The 18755-nt window shown below is 45.4% G+C and overlaps 1 protein-coding gene across 1 annotated transcript in view; it reads right to left on the reverse strand.

Moving 5' to 3' along the window:
* LOC142759700 (L-gulonolactone oxidase-like) overlaps nucleotides 1–18755 on the reverse strand; it is a 167850-nt gene that overhangs the window by 55283 nt on the left and 93812 nt on the right. The gene's annotated exons all lie outside the window — the stretch shown is intronic.

The following is an 18755-nucleotide window of genomic DNA, read 5'->3' on the forward strand; positions in this document are numbered from 1 at the left end:
CCATACAGTATAATGCCTCCATACAGTATAATGCCCCCATACAGTATAATGCCCTTATACAGTATAATGCCCCCATACAGTATAATGCCCCCATACAGTATAATGGCCCATACAGTATAATGCCCCCATACAGTATAATGCCCCCATACAGTATAATGCCTCCATACAGTATAATGCCTCCATACAGTATAATGCCCCCATACAGTATAATGCCCTTATACAGTATAATGCCCCCATACAGTATAATGCCCCCATACAGTGTAATGCCCCCATACAGTATAATGCCCCCATACAGTATAATGCCCCCATACAGTATAATGCCTCCATACAGTATAATGCCCCCATACAGTATAATGCCTCCATACAGTATAATGCCTCCATACAGTATAATGCCCCCATACAGTATAATGCCTCCATACAGTATAATGCCTCCATACAGTATAATGCCCCCATACAGTATAATGCCTCCATACAGTATAATGCCCCCATACAGTATAATGCCCTTATACAGTATAATGCCCCCATACAGTATAATGCCCCCATACAGTATAATGCCCCCATACAGTATAATGCCCCCATACAGTATAATGCCCCCATACAGTATAATGCCCCCATACAGTATAATGCCCTTATACAGTATAATGCCCCCATACAGTATAATGCCCCCATACAGTATAATGGCCCATACAGTATAATGCCCCCATACAGTATAATGCCCCCCATACAGTATAATGGCCCATACAGTATAATGCCCCCATACAGTATAATGCCCCCTCAGCAGCTACAATATGAGCCCCCCTCCCATACCCAGTATAATGCCCCCATATGTACCTAATAGAAAAATAATAACATAATTACTTACCTATGCCCGTTCCCACGACGGGTGGGGGATCCTTCTCCCCCGATCTGTGCTTTGAGTGACTCGGCGCAGACAGGCGCTATGACATCATTACATCACACCTGCCTGCGCCGAGCCGCTCACGGCACAGAGAATGGCTTCAGAATTGAGTACTGTACATTGCCCGGTATAAACACTACACATTCCACTATGCAACTCCACGGAGTATATTTGCATGTTTTGTGCAGACAGGGATAAAAGCTACTGCAGTCTGCCTGTGAGTAAACAGGAAACCAACAGAAATGTAAATGCAGCTCTGGAGGTGATTGGAGTATAGTACATAAAGCAACTCAAAACCTGTAAAATCTAAGTAAAACTAATGGATTACATCCGCTAACATTTTTCTGGGGACGATGGCTGTTGGGGCTCATTACTGGAGCGGGGAATATTAGGTTGGCTAATTTTTTGGGAACTGATAAACAGGGAAGAGGGGAAACGGTCAATCCAATGAATGGGTCCATTGTGTCCCGGGCCACTGACAGTCACTTTCCATTGAAGTGAACAGGAGTTGATCGCTCTCCCTGCCTCGATCAGTGATTTGTGACTTGTCCTGATGAAGCATCATTAGACCTTTTTGCGGTAATACCCCTTTAAGAGTCTGACATAGACCTTGATCTATGAGAACATTTTTCCCACCATGTTCAAAGATCCCCCCCCCCCTTGAGACTTGAGTCTTCCTTGATCTTGGGGTACAACCCTCAGTATATAATTCCATCTCGGGTCGTAATTTTCCCCGGAGAACGCGCGTTCGCTGCTTTTGAAACTTTAAGTAGTACAAAGAGCGTGAGAGATAATGTGCGATTATCAAGGAAATCTATACAGAAGAGAAGCAGGAGGATTAACCTGCGCTCATCACCCAGATACGTGGAAGCCTTTCATCATCATGGCAGGCGGCGTGCCCTCTGCGGTATATCATCCGGCCAATCACGGGGCTACACTCACCGCCGTACGCAGATCAGAAACCGAGAAGCAGAATTTTTTTTTTCCCTTAAATCAAAAGAAGATTTTGTTCAGATGTTACAAAGAAACTCCACTTTGCTTTACTTTTTCTGAACTGAACTTGAGTTTTAGGTCTTATCCTCCAGTCACATCCAAAGCTGCATTCACAATTCTGCTGGCTGCCAGTGCTACTACAGGCATATTCCATTACATTCTAGCTAAGCTTCTGTGGTGTACAACATTGTGGGAGATGTAGTTTTCTCTGCTGATGCACAATGCCTGGTGTAAACACTACATCTATCACAATGCAATTCACCATCCTCGCCTAGTGCATATGACCCCCTTCATCACACCACAAAACAAATACAGACCCCAGACCAAACCCCCTAAAAAAAAAAAATGACCTCAGACCCCTAAGCAAATACAGACCCCAGACCGCATAAATATAGACCTAAGACCAGACACCCAAAATACAGACCCCAGACCATGACCCCTAAACTAATACAGACTCCAGACCAGACCCTCTAAACTAATGTAGACCCCAGACCAGAACCCCTAAACTAATACAGACCCCAGACCAGGACCCCTAAACTAATACAGACCCCAGACCAGACCCTCTAAAATAATGCAGACCCCCAGACCTCATCAATACAGACCCCAGACCATGACCCCTTAACTAATACAGACCCCAGACCAGGACCCCTAAATTAATATAGACCCCAGACCAGGACCCCTAAACTAATACAGACCCCAGACCAGGACCCCTAAACTAATATAGACCCCAGACAGGAGCCCTAAACTATTACAGACCCCCAGACCAGAACCCCTAAACCAATACAGACCCCCAGACCAGAACCCCTAAACCAATACAGACCCCAGACCAGAACCCCTAAACTAAAACAGACCCCAGACCAGACCCCCTAAACTAATGCAGACCCCAGACCAGAACCCCTAAACCAATACAGACCCCAGACCAGGACCCCTAAACTAATACAGACCCCAGACCAGACCCCCTAAACCAATACAGACCCCAAACAAGAACCCCCTCAACTAATACAGACCCCAGACCAGACCCCCAAAACTAATGCAGACCCCAGACCAGAACCCCTAAACTAATACAGACCCCAGACCAGAACCCCTAAACTAATACAGACCCCAGACCAGAACCCCTAAACTAATACAGACCCCAGACCAGAACCCCTAAACTAATGCAGACCCCAGACCAGGAACCCTAAACTAATACAGACCCCAGACCAGAACCCCTAAACTAATACAGACCCCAGACCAGAACCCCTAAACTAATACAGACCCCAGACCAGAACCCCTAAACTAATACAGACCCCAGACCAGAACCCCTAAACTAATACAGACCCCAGACCAGGAACCCTAAACTAATACAGACCCTGGACCAGACCCCTAAAAGAATACAGACCCCAGACCAGGACCCCTAAACTAATACAGACCCCAGACAAAGACCCCTAAAGAAAAACTGACCTCGGACCCCTAAATAAATACAGACCATGGACTCCCTAAACAAATGCAGACCCCATACCAGATTTCTGAATAAATATAGTCCCCCTAAATAGAACTTAGACCAGTCCCCCAATTAAATACAGACCCCCTAAATGCAATCTTCAGACCATACCCTAAGACCAGACCCCCTAAATACAGACTCCAGTCCCCTAAATATAGACCCCCAGACCAGAATCCTGAATACTTTATATATAACCTAGCATAGACCCCTAATTAAATACAGACCCCTAAATACAATCATCAGACCATACCCCCGGACCCCTTAAATACAGACTCTAGACCCCATAAACAAATACAGACCCCCTAAGATGTGCAGACACGCCCCTCTCCCTGTCCTCGTTGCTCCGGGAGATTTACCTGCTCCTCAGGATTTCCCCTTTTTTCGGGGGTCTTCTGGGAGAAGATGCCTAATAAGACAAGTGGACATTAGTCGTCTTTACGAGACCACCCCTCTAAGGTGTCATTTATTTAATATGATGATTTGGCTGCAGCTGGGGGCGCTGTTGCATTGATATCTTAGGAGAATATTTGCTACCACTAGTGGTGAAAAGGGGTAGTGCACGTTACTAACAACTAAATTACAAAAATTATTTTTAGAATCCTATAAATGTCAGATTTTAATTTGAATCCCTAAATAGACATCTAGAACATTCTATCACATACGGCAGCAAATTTCACTAGAAATTATAAATCCCCTTTAAAACACCACGAAAGAGTCGGAGAACCGGGAGAGGATTGTACATGTAACTGGGATGTGTGAGACCCAAGTCCCCGAAAAGTGAGAAGAATGGAGGACAGGGAGGACGTGTGGGAAGACGCGGCCATATAACATTTCTATTAATGCAGAGAGAACGTTCGGAGTCCTGCAGGGAATTAATTAGGGGCGTGCGGCACGTGACCTTGGGAACGGCTGTGAGCGCTGATTTACACGCATCTTATCCCATAATCTTCCTGAAATTGCTTCAACTTAAATACCACAATCGAGCGCCGTCACTTTAATCTATAGAAACGCGACCACGGAAATGATTTTCTATTTTTAAAAAGGCATCTCATGGTAATAAATAAGTAAAGACGACGGGAAGCGGGATAAATAAGGAAGGAGCGCGAGGATCGGGTGTAACGACGGATACACGAGTGTTCTACATCACACCGCCGGTAATACAACGCAAACATCTCCGGGGGAAAAGTAACTGCCCCCCAAACCTCTAACCCTATGGTAGGAGGGTAATCGCTAGCAAATGTTTTCTCAAAATAAGTAGGACTTTTTCCACCTAGGGACTATTACAGTGCCTCCATAACAGGACAGCCACAGTACCTCCATATCAGGACAGCCACAGTACCTCCATCACAGTACCTCCATATCAGGACAGTCACAGTGCCTCCATAACAGTGACAACCACAGTAATCCACATAACTGAAACAACCACAGTGCCTCCATAACAGGACAGCCACAGTACCTCCATCACAGTGCCTCCATAACAGGACAGCCACAGTACCTCCATCACAAAGACCGTCACAATGCCTCCATAACAGTGACAACCGCAGTAACCAACATAACTGAAACAACAACAGTGACTCCATAACAGGACAGCCACAGCACCTTCATCGCAAAGACCGTCACAGTACCTCCATAACAGGACAGCCACAGTAACCCACACAACAGGACCAGCCACAGTACCTCCATATATGGACAGCCACAGTACCTCCATATAAGGACAGCCACAGTACCTCCATATAAGGACAGCCACAGTGACTCCATAACAGTGATAGCCACAGTAACCAACACAACAGAACCAGCCACAGTCCCCTCATAACAAAGACAGCAACAGTATCTCCATAATAGGACCGTCACAGTACCGCCATAACAGGACAGCCACAGTATCTCCATCACAAAGACAGTCACAGTACCTCCATAACAGGACAGTCATAGTACCTCCATCACAAAGACAGTCACAGTACCTCCATAACAGGACAGCCACAGTAACCAACACAACAGAACCAGTGACAGCCACGGTTACACAATAATATAACAGTCACAGTACCTCCATAATAAAGACAGCCACGGTGCCCTGATAATGATGCAGCCCCAGAATCTCTAAAACAGATACAGCCACAGCGCCACAATAACAGCGAAAGCCACAGCACTAGATACATGGACCACTACCACAGTACCTCCATAATAGTGCAAGTCCCAGTGTCTCTTCAGTGTCTCTTAAAGCCAGCCACAGTACCTCCATAACAGTGTAAACTATTGTCCCCAGAAACAGCCACATTGCCTCCATATCAAAGAAATCTACAGTTCCCCTTTAATAGCCCCAATGTCTGCCACAGAACCTCTCATATCAGAACCACGGAATGCACCCCATAACCGTGACACTCAATGATCCTACATGATAGTAACAGTCCCCCCATAACAGTGTTGGCCTCAGTGATGTCTGACAAAGCCAGCCACAGTCCCCCCATAATAGTGACAGCCCCATATCTCCCATAACAGTGATTTTCCCCAGTACCCTTAGCCTCATTCACACGACAGGGTCCGAGTGTCGGCCGGGAAAATCGGCCGTTATTTGCCGATTTTCCCGGCCGGTTTGCATCCGTTCCGATTCCGTTCCGGGCTGTGTTGCCGTTTTTACCAGCCAATTTGGACCCGATTTGCATCCGGTTTTTTCCCTGACCGTTTTTTAATCGGATGAATTTTTTGCACTTTACTTATTTTTTTATTACTATGGTCGGTCCCTCAAAAGGTAAAAAAAGACCTTTTTGGAACTTTTAATATTTTTTTTCTCTCTTTTACACCAGGCTTTTCCCCTGTAACTGGGGCTGCACGGCAGGGAAATCAGCCCTCTCATAGTGACTATTGTCACTAATAGGGCTGTGCTGGGTCTAGTAAGACCCAGCAACAGTCTGTCACTAACGGCACCCGCCGATCATGTGACCAGTCACATGATCACCGGGAGGAATAGAGACAGCGCCGCTGCTGCTGTCTCTATTCCTATACACAGCGTTCATTGAGCGCTGTGTAAAAACAGATCAGAGAAGACAGAAGCAGCGAAAGCTGCCTCTATCCTCTCCTCAGGGTCCCCGGCAGTCACTGACAGCCGGAGACCCGACATTCTGCTGCCCGATCGCACGGGCAGCAAGTTAAAACCCGAGCCGTAGAAAGTCTATGGCTCGGGTTTTAAGGACCCGTCCCTGACCGCTGGCCGTAAAAATACAGCCAGCGGTCGGGAACCGTAACAAGCATGACCTGCCTAAGTAGAGTCGTGTGTTAATGAACCTTCCCTTACCCATCTTATCCCTCCACCCCCACCTTTAGAAAAGACACGTGACACCGAGGTTGAATGTGAAATGGCCACAGCAGCCGTTTATTAATTTCACAGTTTTATAAAAACAATTTAAATCCGAAACATTCGGATAACTAGTTAGGAATCCACCAGAGAATTCCTCCTAATAATTCACATGACCCAACATGGGTCAGAATCGTAAATAACAATTTTAACGTTAACATTAACCCGAGCAGAGGAAGTCCTTGAAGCCCTTTCAGATATTCCTTTTTTAAGAACACACCGAGTTAGCCATCTGCAAACCACCAATTACCTCCAGCCGTAAACCAGCTCGGAAGCACCGTTCACCTCAGCAGATGGCTCCAACCACTAGAAGTCCACTTCAAGGGGATAACACCCGATGAAGCCTTCGAGTGATATACCTTCTACCAGAAGACCACTTCAAAGGGATAACACCCGATGAAGTCTTCAACCATGTACCTTTTTTGGGGGACGCATACCCCCGATGCGACCCCCCCACCATTTTGTACTGACTGGCCTCAAGGACTCCCCCCGCCACAGCGAAACAGGCCTTGACCACCTTAAGCCTGTGAGTTCCGCCACACCACCACCGCCCTTTCTATTCCTTCTGCTATCGCCAAGCTCCAAAGATCAATGCCAACCTCGGTCAGATGAACCCCGTCACTCCTCCAGAAGTTCCCCACTCCTGACTCCAAATCCCTGTGCCGCACACAAATGCCCCCGTTTTTTGCTACGAAACGTGACACCGCCCGATTAACTTTAATGCGAGCCTTATTGACTCTCTCCACTGACCTAGCCAACCGCCAATGTTTCCTCGGGACTATGTCCGACCACACTATCACCAACTTGGGATAAGAAACCCACAAACACAACATATCGTGTTTGATATCCCGCACCAACTCACGAAAGGGGCGGACTCCTAAGTCATTCCCACCCACGTGCAAAACTAAGACCTCCGGAACCCTATCAAGCCGGGCATATGTCTGGAATTCCGCCAACACCCTGCTCCACGACATACCTCTAAGTCCCAGCCAATGCACAACCGCATCCTGTCGCGGAATGCGCAACTGGCGACCATCCGGGCGGACGTCTGCCCTCAAAGCCCCCCAGTGCACGTAAGAATGACCCATCAACCACACCAAACACGGAGGCGAATCTGAAACGGAAAAACAGTTAGGCACCACCATACAACATTTTAAAAGCGTTACCCACAAACCTCATAACATATGGGGGCGGACATAGGACTTAAACCTGTTGGACTCCCAACGACCAATACGCCGCACCCCCTCATCATCCAACCCCCAGCGCCCCGCTTCTGTTGCTGCGCCAATCCTGAAGGAATGAGATGAATATGAGCCTGCCGCAACCCCAACCGCCGTCAAACATTTTTTAAATACAGCTCCAAACTGAAACCTGGACAAAACGACCCGTCCACATGACGTAACAAAGGCAAATCTGGAGACCCCCTTTTTGGCGTAAAAACCCCCCATGCACTCTACTGGGCACATAACCGACCCCGGGAGGGCGAACAAAACCATCAGTTTACCCTTCCCTACTTGGTCAGTTTTTGACCGACGCAACCATACCTCCAGCCGATCTGCGAATAGGCTCACCTCCCCAGATCTCAGCCCCCCTGCCTGTTTGGTACTTGGCGACACCCACTCACCTATGCTAAATGCCAAGCCAGTACAAAAGTGCCACCAACCTGTCTCTATCCGTATTGACGTCACCCAACTCTCTTACCCACTCCTCCCACTGCCTCCAACAAGCAGCATAAGCACTCCACGTCGTGCGCGCCAAAGACCTTTGTAACAGTTGTTCTACGGGACCGATACCAGATCCCAAAGATGATCCGGACAAGCCAAACCGAGACGATCCGCTCCCGGTGCCAATTGCCGAAACCGGTCCCACTGCGAGCGAGAAAGAGCATCAGCGATACAATTCCGTACTCCCGGGACATGCACCGCCACCACCCACGCGTTCAACGACAAACACACCAACACTAAATGTCGCAACAATTGAACTACCGGAGGAGAGGACGCCGTGATGTTGTTAATGGCCAGCACCACCCCCATGTTGTCGCAGTAAAAACGGACCTTCTTATCCCTGAGCCTGTCCCCCCAAATGGTAGCCGCCACCACGATGGGAAACAGCTCGAGCAGGGCCAGATTCCGCGTGAGTCCACTGGACACCCAACTAGCCGGCCATTGACCTGCGCACCACGGACCTCCCCCGTAAGCTCCAAAACCGCCCGCCCCAGCCGCATCCGTAAAAATATTCAAATCACTCGTATCCTGCGCTGGGGCCATCCATAGCGAGCAACCATTGTACTGGCCCAAGAAGTCATCCCAAACCTGAAGATCAGCTCGGTGCTCCTCATTGAGCCGCACAAAATGATGTGGCACACGCACTCCCGCCGTTGCCGCCGCCAACCTCCTACCAAACACCCTCCCCATCGGCATAATCCGGCAGGCGAAATTCAACTTCCCCAGCAGCGACTGAAGCTCCCGCAGCGTCATTTTTTTTAGTCTACAAGCCCGCCGTACCTCCAGCCTCAAAGCACCCAACTTATCCGCAGGGAGACGACACTCCATTGCCACCGAGTCTATTTCAATACCCAAAAAACAAAGCGTCGTTACCGGGCCCTCCGTTTTTTCTGGCGCCAAAGGAATCCCAAAATCCCTCGCCACCTTCTGTAGTGTATGAAGCAAATTACCGCAAACCGGCGAACCCCCCGGGCCAACGCACAAAAAATCATCTAAGTAATGGATCAACGAGTCGACCCCGGATACTCCCCTCGTTACCCACTCCACGAAGCTACTAAACGCCTCGAAGTATGCACAGGAAAGGGAACACCCCATCGGAAGGCACCGATCCACGTAAAAAGCCCCATTCCAAAAACAACCCAACAGCCGTTGGATTTCCGGATGAACTGGCAACAACCTGAACGCCGCCTCGATGTCGGTTTTTGCTAGCAGCGCACCTGGACCCGCAGCCCGCACTAAACCCACCGCCTTATCGAATAGACTACGGAGCACAACTCGTGATCAATCCCGTCATTTACCGACGAACCCTTGGGATACGATAAATGTTGAATCAAACGAAATTTTCCGGGCTCGCGTTTAGGGACAATACCCAACGGGGACACAACTAAATCTTTTACAGGCGACTCAACAAACGGCCCCGACATGCGGCCCAACGAAACTTCTTTTAACAACTTTTCCGACACGACTTTTGCATGCAAGTAAGCCGATTTTAAATTCCTCCGCGTAACCGGAACCTCATAAGGAGGCGGAGGAATAACAAAACCAACACGAAACCCTTCGTAAAGCAACTTAGCCGCCGCCCTATCCGGATACTCATTTAGATAAGGGGCCATCTTTTCCACCCTCACCGGCGACACCCCCTTGACCAGCCGCGGAGGGCTGGTTCCCTGACCTCTTTTTTCGCAGACATTTTGCCGCCCCGTGTGATGCACCATTACACTCGGAACATACATGCTTGAACTTGCATGTGGCCCCGAACTTACACTGGCTTTCATTAAATTGCCAGCAAAAACCCGCCTTTCCCCCGCCGCTTTGTCCAACCTGACTAGACTGGCCTCCCTGGCCGCCGCTCCCGGGAAAGGACTGCCTAACCGGAGCCGTAACCCGTAACCAGAGAGCAATATCCTTCTGGTCCCACCGAATCGCCGGCCGAACCGCTTTCCGCTGACGGAATTGCTCATCGTATCGCAGCCACGCCTGACCCCCATACGCCCTATGAGCCTCCCCAATGGCATCAAAATAACAAAACAACGCCGAGCAATTTTCCGGCGCCTTTTCCCCTATCACACTAGCCAATATGGCGAACGCCTGCGACCAATTAACGAACGTCTGCGGGATAAGCCTATACCGCCGCCGTTCCTCCTCGTCCTTTTTACTCTCGTCCCGCTTGCTCTTATCCAAATTAAATTTAGCGAGCGGCAAGAGAGAAAAAATCTCAACATATTCGTCCTTCCAGATCCGCTCGCGCATCTCCTGCTTTAAATGCGCCCCCAACGGACCTTCGAAACAAACGTACACCTCGCCCCGAGCACGGTCATCAATACGCACCCGATCGCCATCCTTTTGTGCCTCGGTCTGTACCGACACCGCGACCGCCTCCCTAACCGCCAGCACGGGCCGCGCCTGTACCAATCCCACGTCCCTGGGGCCCTCCCACACTACCGCCGGGGACACTTCCGTAGCTACCGGCGCCGCCGCCCTGTCTAGGCGCCCGACCAGCTCCCTCAAGCAACCCACTAAATCTGCCAGACCTGCGCCATCGCGCCCGCCCGCGCCACTACCGGCCACCGATGCGACGCTAGCAGCCCCCCCGCCGACACCCGACATAAAAATCGCTGGATATGACAATGATGGAGTTACACACTCACCGGGCCGCACAGGCGCTGTGTTCCCGTCAGCCGGACCAACCTGACCTCGACGATACACGTCCAGTTCACCTTCCTCCAGCTCCTCTCTCGCAGACGACTGGCCATCCCACCGACATCTTCGGATCGGAGATGATGAAGCGCTGACTGATGGGCCGGCAACCTGCCGCCCGACCGATGGAACCCAGACTTCCGACTGGACCTGTTGCCTCAACGTCGCTGCAGATCTAGGCGTCCGTCTCGATGATCCTGAAGAAGCCTGCCCCCTGGCCGGAACATCACCAGGCGGGGCGGCCGTACCTCGTCCTCCAAATCTTCCATCCGACGGTGGAGGGGTGACAGGGAGCCCGGCCTGCGACTCCCTGCTCACCGCCGGACCCCGTCGCGGCTTGGGATTCCTGCCAGGACGCAGGGCCTGGGAAGGGGCGGTCCCCCCAGCTGCCTGGCCTGCAGCGTCCGAGATCGGGCTCCCTCTGCGACGCCGTGTCCGCGGGACTGCCTCAGGACTGAGGCGCTCTGGAGGTCGAGACCGCCGGGAGGGACGAGTCGAGCCGGCCTGCATCGCCGTCACCCCCGGCAACGCTCTCTGCCTGCTCCGGACAGGAGCAGTTGTTGCCGACTCCCCCCCCGCCGCCATGCTAGGAAGGGGGGCCGGGGGAGGGGAGCCTGTCTCCTGCAACAGACCCCGAACGCCGTGCCTGACGTGGCAACACGGCGTCCGGGATCCTTGCTAATGCAGCCACGGTCTCCTCCAGCCATCCGGGACCGTGGTGCACAGCAGCAGCACGCAGCTGCTCTAACAACCCTGCCTCTGCCATACTGAGCGAGCGCGGGCAACGGGGAGCTTGTCTCTCCCTGTGTTACTCCTCCCGCTGCTTCCGGCTCAATGCCGCAAACAGCGGGAAGCTCAGCAACGGCCCCCTGACTCCTCCTTGTCCCTCCTCCACCTCCTCCTAACTCTCCCTCCAACTCTCCCCTACCTATTAACACTTTCCCTACCAGTGAGGTCATGGAGGCTTCCCCTTAAGCCCTGCAGGCTGCGTCCAGCCTCTTCTGGGGAAGGGACCCAGCGCAGCGCTCCCTCCACCTGCTGTACACCCCGGCCCTGCCACACAGTATCTCCAGCGTAGCCATTCGTCCGAATGGCATCAACTCCTCCTCCTCACATGTACTCTGCGATGTGAGGAGGAGGAGAGAGTGCACGAGCGACGGTAGACCCGGCCATCACTCGGGACACATTCCAGTGATGGCCGTGTATTACCCGGCCCCATAGACTTCTATGGGAGCCGGGCGGCCGGGTACCCGGCCGAAAATAGGGCATGTCCCATTTTTTGACGGCCGGTTTTCCCGGGCCGTCAAAAAATCGGTCGTGTGAATAGCCCCATTAGGGGTCTATTATTCCTAATGCAGCCGGGTGCCAGCCGATTTATGAACGGCCCATGCTGTACTGATGCCAATGTCTCTGCCCATAATGCACTGATGCCAATGTCTCTGCCCATAATGCACTGATGCCAATGTCTCTGCCCATAATGCACTGATGCCAATGTCTCTGCCCATAATGCACTGATGCCAATGTTTCTGCCCATAATGTACTTATGCCAATGTCTCTGCCCATAATGTACTGATTACAACGTCTCTGCTCATAATGAACTGATTACAATGTATCTGCCCCATGCTGCACTGATGCCAATGTCTCTGCCCATAATGTACTGAATACAATGTCTCTGCCCATAATGTACTGAATACAATGTCTCTGCCCATAATGCACTGATTACAATGTCTCTGCCCATAATGTACTGATGCCAATGTCTCTGCCCATAATGCACTGATTACAATGTCTCTGCCCATAATGCACTGATTACAATGTCTCTGCCCATAATGCACTGATTACAATGTCTCTGCCCATAATGCACTGATGCCAATGTTTCTGCCCATAATGTACTTATGCCAATGTCTCTGCCCATAATGTACTGATTACAACGTCTCTGCTCATAATGCACTGATTACAATGTATCTGCCCCATGCTGCACTGATGCCAATGTCTCTGCCCATAATGTACTGAATACAATGTCTCTGCCCATAATGTACTGATTACAATGTCTCTGCCCATAATGTACTGAATACAATGTCTCTGCCCATAATGCACTGATTACAATGTCTCTGCCCATAATGTACTGATTACAATGTCTCTGCCCATAATGCACTGATGCCAATGTCTCTGCCCATAATGCACTGATTACAATGTCTCTGCCCATAATGCACTGATTACAATGTCTCTGCCCATAATGCACTGATTACAATGTCTCTGCTTCATTTTTCTCCTGTAGTGTGTGAGATAATAATGTAAGACCCCTGACATCCCCTAATCCAGCCCCATCTCTCCCCTGATTGTAGGGTCACTGTACACGGCGGTGTCTATATACAGAGACAAAACGTCAGGAATACAGAGGAGATCTAGAAGAGACAATGAGACAGATAATTACCCCCCCGACACGTATAAACAGAGGACACGATTCAGGCTCCGCTGCATCACAGGGTCAACTGCTGTAATGTTAAGAGCCAAAGTCAGTCTAATCCAAATATATCATTACCAGAAATCCCCCCTCCCCCCCCCCCCCGAAAGGAACCGCTTATAAATGTCAGAATAAAATAAAATATATTATAATAAAAAGTCATTAAAAAAAAATACCAGGTGGAGGGCAAATAAATCAACCATGCCCAGGTTATACCAGCATGCTCCATATCACTATATACAAGAGGATGTATAACTTATACCAGCTGTACATATATAATTATATACAGAAGATACCCAGGTTATACCAGCATGCTCCATATCACTATATACTAGAAGATGTATAACTTATACCAGCTGTACATATATAATTATATACAGAAGATACCCAGGTTATACCAGCATGCTCCATATCACTATATACAAGAAGATGTATAACTTATACCAGCTGTACATATATAATTATATACAGAAGATACCCAGGTTATACCAGCATGCTCCATATCACTATATACAAGAAGATGTATAACTTATACCAGATGCACATATATAATTATATACAGAAGATACCCAGGTTATACCAGCATGCTCCATATCACTATATACAAGAAGATGTATAACTTATACCAGCTGTACATATATAATTATATACAGAAGATACCCAGGTTATACCAGCATGCTCCATATCACTATATACAAGAAGATGTATAACTTATACCAGCTGTACATATATAATTATATACAGAAGATACCCAGGTTATACCAGCATGCTCCATATCACTATATACAAGAGGATGTATAACTTATACCAGCTGTACATATATAATTATATACAGAATATACCCAGGTTATACCAGCATGCTCCATATCACTATATACAAGAAGATGTATAACTTATACCAGCTGTACATATATAATAATATACAGAAGATACCCAGGTTATACCAGCCTGCTCAATATCACTATATACAAGAAGATGTATAACTTATACCAGCTGTACATATATAATTATATACAGAAGATACCCAGGTTATACAAGCATGCTCCATATCACTATATACATGAAGATGTATAACATACCAGCTGTACATATATAATTATATACAGAAGATACCCAGGTTCTACCAGCATGCTCCATATCACTATATACAAGAAGATGTATAACTTATACCAGCTGTACATATATAATTATATACAGGAGATACCCAGGTTATACCAGCATGCTCCATATCACTATATACAAGAAGATGTATAACTTATACCAGCTGTACATATATAATAATATACAGAAGATACCCAGGTTATACCAGCATGCTCCATATCACTATATACAAGAAGATGTATAACTTATACCAGCTGTACCTATATAATTATATACAGAAGATACCCAGGCTATACCAGCGTGCTCCATATCACTATATACAAGAAGATGTATAACTTATACCAGCTGTACCTATATAATTATATACAGAATATACCCAAGTTATACCAGCATGCTCCATATCACTATATACAAGAAGATGTATAACTTATACCAGCTGTACATATATAATTATATACAGAAGATACCCAGGTTATACCAGCATGCTCTATATCACTATATACAGGAAGATGTATAACTTATACCAGCTGTACATATATAATTATATACAGAAAATACCCAGGTTATACCAGCATGCTCCATACCACTATATACAAGAAGATGTATAACTTATACCAGCTGTACATATATAATTATATACAGAAGATACCCAGGTTATACCAGCATGCTCCATATTACTATACACAAGAAGATATATAACTTATACCAGCTGTACATATATAATTATATACAGAAGATACCCAGGTTATACCAGCATGCTCCATATCACTATATACAAGAAGATGTATAACTTATACCAGCTGTACATATATAATTATATACAGAAGATACCCAGGTTATACAAGCATGCTCCATATCACTATATACAAGAAGATGTATAACTTATACTAGCTGTACATATATAATTATATACAGAAGATACCCAGGTTATACCAGCATGCTCCATATCACTATATACAAGAAGATGTGTAACTTATACCAGCTGTACATATATAATTATATACAGAAGATACCCAGGTTATACCAGCATGCTCCATATCACTATATACAAGAAGATGTATAACTTATACCAGCTGTACATATATAATTATATACAGAAGATGCCCAGGTTATACCAGCATGCTCCATATCACTATATACAAGAAGATGTATAACTTATACCAGCTGTACACATATAATTATATACAGAAGATGCCCAGGTTATACCAGCATGCTCCATATCACTATATACAAGAAGATGTATAACTTATACCAGCTGTACATATATAATTATATACAGAAGATACCCAGGTTATACCAGCATGCTCCATATCACTATATACAGGAAGATGTATAACTTATACCAGCTGTACATATATAATTATATACAGAAGATACCCAGGTTATACCAGCATGCTCCATATCACTATATACAAGAAGATGTATAACTTATACCCGCTGTACATATATAATTATATACAGAAGATACCCAGGTTATACAAGCATGCTCCATATCACTATATACAATATGATGTATAACTTATACCAGCTGTACATATATAATTATATACAGAAGATACCCAGGTTATACTAGCATGCTCCATATAACTATATACAAGATGATGTATAACTTATACCAGCTGTACATATATAATTATATACAAAAGATACCCAGGTTATACCAGCATGCTCCATATCACTATATACAAGAAGATGTATAACTTATACCAGCTGTACATATATAATTATATACAGAAGATACCAAGATTATACTAGCATGCTCCATATCACTATATACAAGATGATGTATAACTTATACCAGCTGTACATATATAATTATATACAGAAGATACCCAGGTTATACCAGCATGCTCCATATCACTATATACAAGATGTATAACTTATACCAGCTGTACATATATAATTATATACAGAAGATACCCAGCTTATACCAGCATGCTCCATATCACTATATACAAGATGTATAACTTATACCAGCTGTACACATATAATTATATACAGAAGATGCCCAGGTTATACCAGCATGCTCCATATCACTATATACAAGATGTATAACTTATACCAGCTGTACATATATAATTATATACAGAAGATACCCAGCTTATACCAGCATGTTCCATATCACTATATAGAAGATGATGTATAACTTATACCAGCTGTACATAAATAATTATATACAGAAGATGCCTAGGTTATACCAGCATGCTCCATATCACTATATACAAGAAGATGTATAACTTATACCAGCTGTACATATATAATTATATACAGAATATACCCAGGTTATACCAGCATGCTCCATATCACTATATACAAGAAGATGTATAACTTATACCAGCTGTACATATATAATTATATACAGGAGATACACAGGATATACCAGCATGCTCCATATCACTATATACAAGAAGATGTATAACTTATACCAGCTGTACATATATAATTATATACAGGATATAACCAGGTTATACCAGCATGCTCCATTTCACTATATACAAGAAGATATATAACTTATACCAGCTGTACATATATAATTATATAAAGAAGATACCCAGGTTATACCAGCATGCTCCATATCACTATATACAGGAAGATGTATAACTTATACCAGCTGTACATATATAATTATATACAGAAGATACCCAGGTTATACCAGCATGCTGGATATCACTATATACAAGAAGATGTATAACTTATACCAGCTGTACATATATAATTATATACAGGAGATACCCAGGTTATACCAGCATGCTCCATATCACTATATACAAGAAGATATATAATTTATACCAGCTGTACATATATAATTATATACAGAAGATACCCAGGTTATACCAGCATGCTCCATATCACTATATACAGGAATATGTATAACTTATACCAGCTGTACATATATAATTATATACAGAAGATACCCAGGTTATACCAGCATGCTCCATATCACTATATACAAGAAGATGTGTAACTTATACCAGCTGTACATATATACTTATATATAGAAGATACCCAGGTTATACTAGCATGCTCCATATCACTATATACATGAAGATGTATAACATACCAGCTGTACATATATAATTATATACAGAAGATACCCAGGTTATACCAGCATGCTCCATATCACTATATACAAGAAGATGTATAATTCATACCAGCTATACATATATAATTATATACAGAAGATGCCCAGGTTATACCAGCATGCTCCATATCACTATCTACAAGAAGATAAATAATTTATACCAGCTGTACATATATAATTATATACAGAAGATACCCAGGTTATACCAGCATGCTCCATATCACTATATACAAGAAGATATATAACTTATACCAGCTGTACATATATAATTATATACAGAAGATACCCAGGTTATACCAGCATGCTCCATGTCACTATATACAAGAAGATGTATAACTTATACCAGCTGTACATATATAATTATATACAGGAGATACCCAAGTTATACCAGCATGCTCCATATCACTATATACAAGAAGATGTATAACTTATACCAGCTGTACATATATAATTATATACAGAAGATACCCAGGTTATACCAGCATGCTCCATATCACTATGTACAAGAAGATGTATAACTTATACCAGCTGTACATATATAATTATACACAGGAGATTCCCAGGTTATACCAGAATGCTCCATATCACTATATACAAGAAGATGTATAACTTATACTAGCTGTACATATATATTATATACAGAAGATACCCAGGTTATACCAGCATGCTCCATATCACTATATACAGGAAGATGTATAACTTATACCAGCTGTACAGATATAATTATATACAGAAGATACCCAGGTTATACCAGCATGCTCCATATCACTATATACAAGAAGATGTATAACTTATACCAGCTGTACATATATAATTATATACAGAAGATACCCAGGTTATACCAGCATGCCCCATATCACTATATACAAGAAGATGTATAACTTATACCAGCTGTACAGATATAATTATATACAGAAGATACCCAGGTTATACCAACATGCTCCATATCACTATATACAAGAAGATGTATAAC

Source organism: Rhinoderma darwinii, chromosome 4 (assembly GCF_050947455.1).
Source record: "Rhinoderma darwinii isolate aRhiDar2 chromosome 4, aRhiDar2.hap1, whole genome shotgun sequence".
Classification (NCBI taxonomy): Eukaryota; Metazoa; Chordata; class Amphibia; order Anura; family Rhinodermatidae; genus Rhinoderma; species Rhinoderma darwinii.